This window comes from Numenius arquata, chromosome 9 (genome assembly GCF_964106895.1).
Source record: "Numenius arquata chromosome 9, bNumArq3.hap1.1, whole genome shotgun sequence".
Taxonomy (NCBI): Eukaryota; Metazoa; Chordata; class Aves; order Charadriiformes; family Scolopacidae; genus Numenius; species Numenius arquata.
The window spans coordinates 1,884,113-1,896,089 of NC_133584.1; positions in this window are offsets into that span (position 1 = coordinate 1,884,113).

Below are 11,977 nucleotides of genomic sequence, written 5' to 3' on the forward strand. Positions count from 1 at the left end.
TAAATAATTAAATGTTCACTAGAGCAAGGGTCTGAACCTCAGGCTTTCTCTACATCGATAAACGTAGGCTTTCTCCAGTCCCCTGAAAAATATTAATTCCATAAAAATTAGAGTTGCTTCAATAAAAAAAAAAGTAGCAAGAATGGCTTCCAGCTACCCCAGGGTGTCATACAGTTTGGCATGTGAGCACCCTGAGGGGGAGAGGAAGCTCAAAGAAATTTGAGAAACAGAAAGAATGGGACACGGGATGATTATTTAACTGTGGCATCACTCGGTGAAGGCAGAGAAGGATGCTCTGGTTGTGTGGACTTGGTGTGCTCCGAGAAGGCCTGACAGACTAAACCGAGCAGCCAAAATAGACATGAGAACACTTATTTCATTAATCTTATAGAGGCAGGATGAGACAGTTCAGGACCATCAAGATGGAGATGTCCGGAAGCAAAACTTTAGGTAGTTGAGAAACCGCAAGATAATTAAGTTTGATGTAGGGACCCCCTTCCCTCACCAAAATAACCTCCGAAACACACAAGGAGCTTTTACCTCATTTGGAAACTCTTTGGAAGCAAATTAAATTTAGGACTGATGTGCCTGGAGTAGAAATTTTGTATCTAAAATCTGCCTGCCTAAAGGAAATCATCACAAGAGAAAGACAATGCGTAGAAGAGGACATGTACACAATATAGAATACGTAATTAATATTTAGCAAATTGGAAAAACAACCTGTCCATTGATTCAGTGTTTGAGACTCTGTAAAGTGGTGAGGAATAGGGACCATCTTGCTCTAACGGGGGAGAAGACCCCAGAGGCACAGTCTGAGTCCTCCTTGGCCTATTCCTCCCTTATGCTTAAGGATGGAGTGGGGTTTTTTTACCTTCAATTAACATTAAAAGAATTCTAGAGCTTTCTAGCACAAACAGCATGTGTCACACGACATATGATACATGTAATACATATGGGCAAGTACAGAAACAATAAAAATACGGTAACATATATATTCTTGGAGGTGGGTGCTGCTGCCCGAGACTGAAATACAGCGTAGCAGGGAGAAGGAAATACCCCCCCTCGGCCCCCTGTGCTGTACCTTGTACACCCTGAACACTTCCCTACAGTATTAATTGCCCTCATTTGTCAGTGTTTAACATACAAAGTGCACAGTAAAACTACAATTAGGCAATTCAGTCCAAGTAATTAGCTATTTTACATCCTTTCTATTGTAAAATAATCTGGTCTCTCATTTTATGACTTGGAAACCCATTCACTCTCACTTTAGAGATAATATATTAATAATTGTGCAATGTTCCAAACAGTTTCAATAGATGATGTCATGTCCGTAGAACAGCTTATTATCAAAAGGACAGATCTGAGATGCAAATCAGTGAGAATTTAATTATGTTAAAATAGACAGATGCTCTGCCATTCTCTGAGCTCTCTATTGACAACATTCAATAAAATATAAATTAAATGCAAGTTGTTACACCCAACTGTCACTTCCTCCATCATATAATCTGCATGAGTTGTCCCTTCCCTGTACACACTCTCCTGGCTTAATAAACACAACAAATAAACACAACACCACAGTGAATTCCAGTTGACTTCAATCCAGGCAACTGCGTACCACAAAAAGGAGCTTTTTTCCATTTCTTTCGTATTGTTATTCTGTCATTTTCCATTTTCACCAATTTGCTATTCAGTCTCATTCTGTTCTTTATTAAACCGCTAACCCCTAGAGTTCCATCATTATATCTAAAGCTCTCTTTATTTCAGAAAAATGTTTCTAGGTTTTATAGTTGTTGAGAGAAACTTTAAAATGTAAAGACTTAACAAACCAGAAAGCAAGTAAGATAATCACCAATTTCATTTTTACTATCTCATTATTTTTCATGGATTGGCTCATATTTCCTAAAGGAATTCAGAAATTCTTGACTTTCAGAGCCACATTAGGACAACACTGAATCTAAGGCACGAAATTTTCTCCTCAGAGAGGAAATTTTCAAAAGGCACACACCTGCGAGTAGGATAAGTTTAAGAATTTAAGAGTATAAATCTCCTCAGGTTGAAAATACTTGTGTGTCTGCAAAGTGAACTGTACACATACTCCTAAAATGCTAAAGTATATATTAAAAAAAGACTTTTTTATTAAAAAAAAGGAGATCAGTCATGTTTAAGCTGATTTGACTTGACTGCACTTGGAACTATAGATAACACACTGAAAAAAAACCAGAACTTATTTTCTTTTAAAAACAAAGGTGCAAATATCTTTAAATTTGGTGACTGAAGAGAGAGTTGCTAAAGCAACAAAATATACTGATGATAAGAATATTCATTAAAACCTGCCTGGTGCCATGTAAATCTAAGTAACAGCAAGCTGAAAAAAATCTCTTCTGATCTTTTTCACTGTAAGATGGGCTTTTCCAGTTGAAAATTGCTCCGTGTCGGTGAATACAGTTCCAGCACCCCATTTCCTTCTTGCCGTGACACCCCAGGGAAGAGTAACCAAGTTGCTTCTTCCCTCCCCAGAATTGCCTGGTTTCATTTTTTTCCTCCTAACTCCCAATTCCAACACCAAAAAGGATCTTACAGTAAGCAGCCCTTCTGTATTTACGAGTAGTCAGATGTGAATCACTGTTCCAGGCTTTGAAAGATGTCTCAATATACATTAAGCGAGGGAAATGCCCAGGGATTGTTTATTATTAGTGTGCTGTGGATGCTTTTCCTTATTCATCCTGTTTAGTTTATCTTCATAACCTAAAAGACTGTGTAAAAGATTAGCTACATAAACTAATTAGCTGCTGCCGAATCTGCCTTCTAAAGAGGGATCTGCTTTTTATTGAAAGCTGGAAGAAGCAGGTGGCTTCTGGTTTCTTTGAGCGTGGTAATTTATACTGGGCTTTAATCTAGAAAGTTCTTTTAAGTTCTCATCTCTTGTGATAGGTACATAAAGCGAGGTACTCCTTGTTGAAGGGGACAGGAATGCTGATAAACGCAAATTACAAGGCTGGCAAAAATTGTATCAGATTTATTGTAATATAGGAAGTGTGGATATTAAGATATTTGTTTAATATGCAGAACAACTTGTCTCCATAACTTCACACACAGAAATTCTGTTAGTACAGGCTGAGCGCAGAGGAGTTGATACAGCTTTGGGATATTTCTTTTAAAACATTTTTCAGCTTTTAAAGTGTCTTCTCCTAACCACCTACTGACTTTCAGCTTCGATCTGTGGTTTCCTGACCCTGATCCTGGAACCAGGATCCAAAGTTTCCAGCTCTGCCCTGCCTGAAGTCCCAACCAGCCGCACACACACACACACACGTGCGCTCCCTTAGCACCCCCTTTTTTGTTTTTCTCTATTATTTTGCTGAAATCAATATCCAGTCTTAATGAGAATGGAAAAGACAGCATCCGAGTCAAGCTCTTCTAAACCAATTTGAGGTCAACAGACAGCATTAATTAGGATTGGAAATATGCACATTTGCTCGCAGCCCACCTATTTTCTCCGTTTCAATGGAGTAACTCCACCAACCTCACTCCTCGTGAACAATCCTCTCTAACCCAAGTCTGCACTATATGCATTAAGAGAATTCACCTAACAACCATTTAGCTGAAAATTAATGTAACTTAGAAAGGTTGGCACTTTATTTATATTACATTTTTTTAGCAGAATGGATATATTTCAGTTTGTAGACTTAGGAGAATAAACTCCACAACTGTGGAAGAAAATACGTATTCTTGCTATGCTTTCTCCAACATAATCATGTGTAGTCTCTGCAATTTCTTGTCCTCTTTGGGAAAAAACTGCAAAGACTCAGTGCATTGTAATCTACTGTAAATTCACCATCTGTTTAGGATATTCTCTACAGGAAAAGTTGTTTCTTTTCATCATCTGCAGACGCAATTAAAACAGCAAGGCCTGCCAAACCTTCAGATACAAGGTGTTTAAGACTAGCAAAAAACCTCAAATGAAGCGTTACTGTTATCATAAAAAATATTCCCCGAGTTCTTCTCTTCAGAACCCTTTAGCTTCGGCATAAATATCAGGTGACTGTAATACTTCTATATAAACTGTAATTCCCCCTCCATCTGAGCCTCCCAATTCACTTTGCATTCTGCAGGAGTGCGAAAGCAGAAGACCCCAGAGGTCACACACATCGAGCTCTGCATGTCTACCCCTATTTACACACAGATACGCTAGCACTGTACATACAAAAAAGAAATTTAAGCTTTTGAATGCTAACATGCACATTTTCAAAATAAGCATGAGAATATATTAAGATCTTGACCTGTTAATCACAATAAGATCTGACAGCTTGAGGGAGAGTTTCAATGCACAGTTCAGGGAGGGTTCAGAGCCGTATTTCCCACTGGACTCCTCTCTGCATCTTTTGGCAACCAAAACCTTGGCAAAAAAATCTAACAGGGATCACACTTTAAATGAAACTCCAGCTCCTCAAAAATTTGTCACATTTGAAATCTTTATTCTTAATTTGTAAATGGGCAATTATCCATCACTGTTCTCTCAGAGGTGACAAATTGAAACAATAAGAACCTGGGCAAAGTTTCACAAAAGAATTGTAGCTGAGCCAGGAGCTGACCCTAATCCCATTGATGTAAGCATCATTCCCTTCAGAGCTAAGTTGTGGTAAAATGGCTGAAGATACATGAAAGCTATACAGAGGGAGCAAATATATCCATTCTCATTACAAATAAGGGACAAGCTGGTTTTGATTCAAATAATGTTTGGACAAATAATGTTTGATTCAAATAATCTTAGGACTCCTCCTTTGCTGCTGATTTTCTCCAACTCTGCCCTTCTGCCTCCTGGTTCTCCTACCAACATTTATGTTTGGTCCCCAAGTCGACTATGGGCCAGAGTAGGAGGCTGACAGAAGGAGCAATCAGAAGAAGGTGGGCAGCAAAGTAGGAGATACTTGCTCTGTTTTTCACTTATTTTGTGCCGAGCAGATAGGGTTTCAGCTAGAAAGTCCAGACCAAACAAGACATCTGAGTACAGAGGGCAAGTTACTGAAGGACCGACTTTAAAGCAGGGAATTGGTGGAAGTTCTTTTGTGCAAGACAGGCAACCTCCAGCTTATGCAATCTAAGCAGATCCTAAGATAGTTTTTCTATCACTAATTAAAACTGCCCAGAATTCTCCTGCCAGTTTTCAGTGGGATGATTCTGCAAAGATGAATAAGTGTGAAGTGACAGGAAGCAGCGTGGTTTCTCATCAGCTGGCAGTTAGTTACTCTCAAAGATAGAAGATTTACTGGAGAAGACTTCATCTCAATTCCCTGCCACACAGTTGTGGTCAAATTTAGATAACAACCTGTATAAAGGGATAAAATTTCACTGTAAGAGTAGTAAAAGCTGGGGTTTAAGTAACCATTGATTGCAAAGGAACAAATGAGTCAGGGCCAAAATCTGATCCAGAGTGTCCAGAGCCATCCAGATAGCAGTATAAAATACAACACAAAGACAAAAATACTTTTTTTTTTTTTTTAATCTGCTGCACGTTGTTGCTTTATCCAATAAACCATAGCACACACCAGTGGTTTTCCAACTGTGGCCCACAGACAGAGAAAGATCACAATTAAGGAATACTCATTGATAATATCTAGAAATTCCACTACCAAAAGCAGTGTCACACTTGCTGGGTCTAAATTCCCTCTGCAGAGGTTGGTACCTCCACTGGAGACATACACAGGTCTACAAGTGAAAAAGATTCCAAAATGGTAGCTGTGCTTCCCACTCAGGAGAGAAAGAACAATTCATTGGTTAGAAAGTGAGTTTATGAACTGGAGAAGAATATTCAGGTCCCTGCTCTGCCCTGAGCTTCTGGGATCCTGCACAAATCAATCCCTCTGTTCCTGAGCCTCTACCTGCAAACGAGGACACGCACATCCTCATCTCCTCACATCCTCCTGAGAACAGCGGTAGAGACGTGGACTTCATAGGGATTACTGTCAATAGGTGTCACTAGATGGAGGAACAGCTGCCGACTGAATTATTTTGGAAACATTCATAAAAGCAGCTACCTGTAATTATCAGTGGATTAACTGACTTTACCACGCTGTGGAAGAAGGAATATTAGAAACAGCACCCAGTCAACTGTGTAGTCATTTATGAGACAGCTATGAATAAATTAAAGATTTTTTTGGTGAAAAAATACAAAAAACAAAAGCATCCCTCAACTGTTATACATGAGATTAATCACAGGATAAAATCAGTCACTGCATTCCACTGCTCGAACTGTTCTATTAAACCAAAGACCCTACAGGAAGCAAGAGAAGATCAATCAGTAGCTTAAAATGATTTGGGATACGCTCAGTCACAGCATAAAAGAGATTTCGTTTTGCACTTGCAAGGAAGAAAGTACTTATATAGGAATTTGTTGTTTCACGGTTTCTAGATACTAAGGACTGACATTAAAATGCCTCCCATAAGTATTTATAAGTTCAAAGACAGTCAAAGCTTCCAGTATTTTAAACAGTATCACAGCCATTTCTGGGATTTCTATGTATTTCCTTCTCCAGCAGAAACGCCAATGCACAAAGAACCAGAAGATCTATCTACTTTGTGAATTTACCTGTCAGTAGAAAATATAGGCTCAAAAGGGGTATAAATTGCAAGATGTTGCCGGTGGAGTTATTACAGCTAGTAACAACCGAGGATGTTGTCCCTGATGTCCAAGATAAAACATACATCTACCAAGTGCACAATAATAAAAAATAAAATAACATTAAAAAAAAAATATAAATCGAGCCTGTAGAAGTAACATAAGGTACAAATGTTTTGCACTGGATTATAAATAACGCTGAGTATTCAGAGGGCTTTGGTCAATACAGATGCTTCAAAAATGCAACTAGTCATTGAGTCATTCCAGGCTGCTAAAAACTGAAATCTTTGTCTCAATCTCTTTGTGCGTGATCTCCTTGCCTCTTGGCAATACCGTGAAGTCAGAAATTCATGTCCGAACCGGCCCCCCTGGATCCCATAGTGCAGCTGAGTCCATTAAAAACCTGTAAGTTGCCCAATTCCCAGTGCGCAGGTGGGATGACTCCCAACACCAGCACCCACACGCTGAAATAGGCAGGGTCGATGCTGCCTTTGTCAGGGTCGGGACAGATGTGCTAAGGGTACGCAGAGATCAATAGTTGCGAAGCATTAGATACTGCAATGATAACTTCAAATAGGTTATTTTTGTTATCACCTTTCCCTTTACTCCTAAAACACCTTTAGAAGCCGTAAAAACCTCACTAGGGATTATCTTTATTTACTCCAATAAAAATGTGAGTGATATTACATGAAATACCCAAACAAAATTATAAACATCACTAAAATCTGTAAAATCAAGTACTGCAAAATATCATATTTAGTCAGCCCCTTTTATCTAAAGCCTTCTGTAACGATCTCCTTTGCTTGGCAGCTGTATTTCTGAAGTGGAATCACACAGGTCTTCTGCAGGGAAGGTTTCTGAGGTTTATCTTTGAAAACAGCATGCCCCATCACTGACAATTTCCTTAGAAAATGGTCTCTGCATCTTGGGCAACACTATTAGTTCCCAGTTCTATTTCAAATCACATAATATATGCTGTCTTCAGTAAGATGACAAGTCTTGGAATAACATGATTTTCGCAACAGAAAAACAGGAAGAATATAAAAAGTTGATAAAAGCAGAAGGTAATAAAGAACTTCAAGTGAAGCATCTGCAAATTTCCAAGGCATTTATAGACAATTTTGTCATTTTGAAGGGGATGGTGCAACATTTTATGATTTAGGTTAGATAGCTCTCATTTTGCCTGCCAAAGCATGGCTGCTTTTAACATTTCACATGCAAATGAAAACACACACCTGACAACTGCAAATGTGGTCAATCAACACTCACATTCAAACCAACAGAAACATTTTGCCCATACATTTTCTCAGAACTCTCAAGATTTTAATGCATCTGGAACTCCAAAACTTCACTGACTAAAAGTTTTCAAATATGTTTCAATATTATTCAGTTTGAAAAGTTTGCTAATAAGTTGCTACAACTTGTTTGAATGCTGACCCACTGGGTAATATTCCTATTGTAACGAAATTTGGGTTATGAGTTCCATTTTGGAGTCTGCTACATTTCAGTAATGAATATAGCAATTCCTTCACAATAGTTTTATAAGAGTAAAGTTCAGCAACTTTGCTAGGACAATATGTATAAGGAATTCAATTTAAACATTTATTAATTGCTTATAAGCTTCTTGAAAAAGTGTGGATATCTGATTTCCAGTACAAGCGGTTTTAGAGGAATTCTGCACAACCTGGCTATTGCCACAGTAATAATCCTGAAAGTCTTCAAGGAAATAGCTGATCATACACCCAAAATATACAACTCTGCCAAAATTTCAGTCTACTACAGCCTGAACAATGACAAATTGTCAGGAATGTTATAAGCAGGTGAAAAAAAGACCCTTAGAAACAGAAAACGGCATGGTCTTTTTTTAATTAAGAGTGTCCTTGTGTTCATATGCAAACAGTTGTACCTACTCTGGGACCTCCTTACCTTTGAAATACCAGCTATGCTCAGCACCCGTTTAGGAAAGAAAGAAAACTGAAAGCTCAGTAGAAATTTGCATTAAGCAAATTAGTAAGCAAATTGTTTCAAAAAGTTAAGGGGATAAATTGAAAGGGAGATTAATAGTATACAAAACCGAGGAGAATTAGTTTCTGGCAGTAAATGATAGATTTCATCAAGTACCTGCCAGCACATCTCTTTCTCTCAACCTTTGGCACGGCCATCAGCCGTATCTTACCCCATTAACTTTTCCCTATTCCCTGTATTTTGTCTTAAGACAAAATGAGGTAAAATCCATTTCCAAAGTTTCTGAGCATTGATAGCACCAGAACAATGGCAATCTCTCTCACATAATAAGTGAGTTTTATCCACAAAGTTAAATTTAATTGCTTGGCAAACTCTTTCCTCCTCCATGTATTATCACCTTTAGCTCACCAAATTTGGTGATGATTAACACAGCTCTGCTGAGGCTAATGCTTAATGAATTTAACAGAAGGGCTTGAAGAAACGTCCACAACGCCTGAGACTTAAGTCCTGACACAGAAATGCATACGCATACATATGCTTTAAGTTTCATCACATCAAATATTATACAGGCTATTTTCTCCTTGTAACAATGCCTCTAGCAAGGTTCAGCTCGAGAAACCCAGAATAGAATATGTAACTCAGCCAGTCCTCCTCTAGCAGCTTGTAAAAAAGGTTTTTAGCTCTGATTATATTTCTCAAGTCTTTGCTAGAGCTACATTCTTCCAACCAAGAAACGGAGAGGGCCACTACCACGTCCTCAAAGCAGCAAATCACACGGAAGCTGAGAATTGAAGACATCCATAAACCTTCAGTCGAGTGAAATACATTTACATGAGAATCCATTCAATAATTCAGAATAAAAAGCCTGTAACTGAGAGTCAAGGACTGATCACATGTGGTTTCTCAACAAGAAGAAAGGACTGGATGCTCAACCCATCTCTAGTGCTGCTTATAAAGCGGTTTATGATTCACTGTTTACATCAAATACTCACTGGAGAAAAAGGTTTACACTCCCAAGTTGTTAACCTTTCAGGCAGGCTTGCTTGCTTTTGAGGATTTATTTTAGCTCAATGGTTATGTGGGTGACACACTACTAATTAAAAAGATTATCCAAAATTTGCGGGCTAACACTGAAAACTAGTTAGGTTTAGATTATTCTTCATCGTGTATTTCAAGCAGATACAAATAGGGGCCAAAGCCTATATCACAGTTGATATGATTGGAAGACATAGAGCCCGACTGCTTCAAGGGCCCAGGAACTGATTAGTTTCATATAATAGCCAGAACATTCAGCAACCGTGGATCTGTCAGAGCGTTTGTGTGGTGACTTACACCAAACAATGTCCACCAATACAAAAAATTTACCATCTAAATCAACCACAACACAAGAAGAGATGAAAATATAGAAGTGGAAGCCTGTGGCCATTTTTCTGGTTAGAATTTTACATGTGAAAAATCAAGTTGATGTAGACATCGGTACTCGAAGGTGTACTTGAAAACAGTGAGTCTGGAGACATTTTTGTTCTCGTACAGGTAACAAATTAATTTCTTAGTTCAATGTAAGGTATGAAGAATTTTCTAGAAGTGTGAAAATGAAGATGATTGTTATCTCCTAGGAGACAATAATCTTCAATAGGTTCATCCCCCTGAACACATTTAGCAAGTCTGTAGGGTTCAGTCGTTTTACAGGAAGAATTCAGAGTTTACCTGTGCTTTTAAATGTTTTTTAAGGGTGGATAACAACTGAAGCTTTTATACAGCTTTTGAAAGGCCAGTAAAGTGAAATTATTAGAGAGGGGCTAAATCAATTTACAATTATTTCTTGTTTACAGTCTCCTGGCATAACATAGTAGCAATATGTGTTTCTTCAGAAACCACCTTATTTCCACAGCCAGATTTCATGCTTTAGGGCCATTCTGTCCATCAACTCCATCACAAATCTTGTAAGAATTTCTCTGTTCAAAACAAAGGTACACATTCAAAATCCCAACAGAAATCTAAAGGTCATGCATTTACATTTTCACCAGTTAGTACCTTTCTGGCAAAAAAAGTCCCATGGCTCTATTCTATTCTATTCTTCATTATTATAATATTTTTTACCCTTTAAAGAACTGAGGGTTATATATCCTCTTTTAATGGGAATATTGGTGGAAACCAGTTATTAAACAGAGTTATTTTCTTTTAATACTGAAACAAATAGTTCATCATTTTAAAAATTATTGCCTTGTATAACAAACACAATATGTAGCATTTCCTTCCACTGGAAATGCCGTAATGAGCCACTGTCTTCTCCACGCAAGAGGATTCCTCAGATGTATCCATCTCAAAATGTGTCAAAGACCTTTCTTTAACCCCAACTAACCTTAGATCATCAGCCTTGACTCTGGAGAACATCCTTACACAAATTAATCAAAGTGACAGACACGGAAAGAGGAGCAGCTCAAACAGCAAAGTTCCCATCAGCAATTAGAGAGAGTATTCTCTGAGGCTGCTGCCTGTTACTGGGGGACCCTCTCTCAGCTCTGGACCAAAAGAGGGGCGAGCATAACAGTCTGCCATTTAAAACTCTATTTTTTAAAAGAAAGTAAAGATTAAATTCAGGATAAGATAATAGAATCATAGAATAATTTAGTTTGGAATAGGCCTCTGGAGATCGCTGATGCAAACCCCTTTGTCCCACCAAAGTAGGGCTATTTAATTAATACAAAAAGAAACTATAACTCTGCAGAAGACAGTCTTATTCAGAGTCCCATACCATAATACCCTTCACAGGACATAGAAATTAATTGAATTTATAACAGATGCAAACAGAACCGACAACCTTTGTTCTTCTGATACCCAGTGGCTGACCTAATCATGGGCTTTCACTGGGAGACGCATTCAGGCTCCCGTGATGAGCATTAACAACAGTTTTCCCAAATAGGAATGATGTCCTGCCCCACACGTGGTCCGAGCCCCACGTATCCCACAGACAGTAGGAATGAACAGTTACAATAAAAGAACAAGTATTTTACTTTGTCTTCCTTCTCGTAAAAGGCACAGAGGAAGCTTCACTCGCTGACACCACCAAGAAGCTGCGTCATCCCACTCTTCCACACACAGACAGCAGCAGCCAAACGCAAAAGACATTTAATTAAAACTCTCAAGTTAGTTCTTTAAGCTTGGAGTGCTTCCACCAAAATACATTCTCTCGCACAAAAAGAAAATTATCATCAGCCAGTATTGTGGGACCCACTGACAAGAGGATCAACGGGCTTTCTGATGCTGCCTCCAGATTTTATTAATACTTTATAAAAAAAATACTATTTTAAAATTATTTTAATGAGAGCAATACAGCGAAGTGAAAATACAAAGAGATGGACAAGCTGGTTTGGGAAAATCCATAACTCCATCATT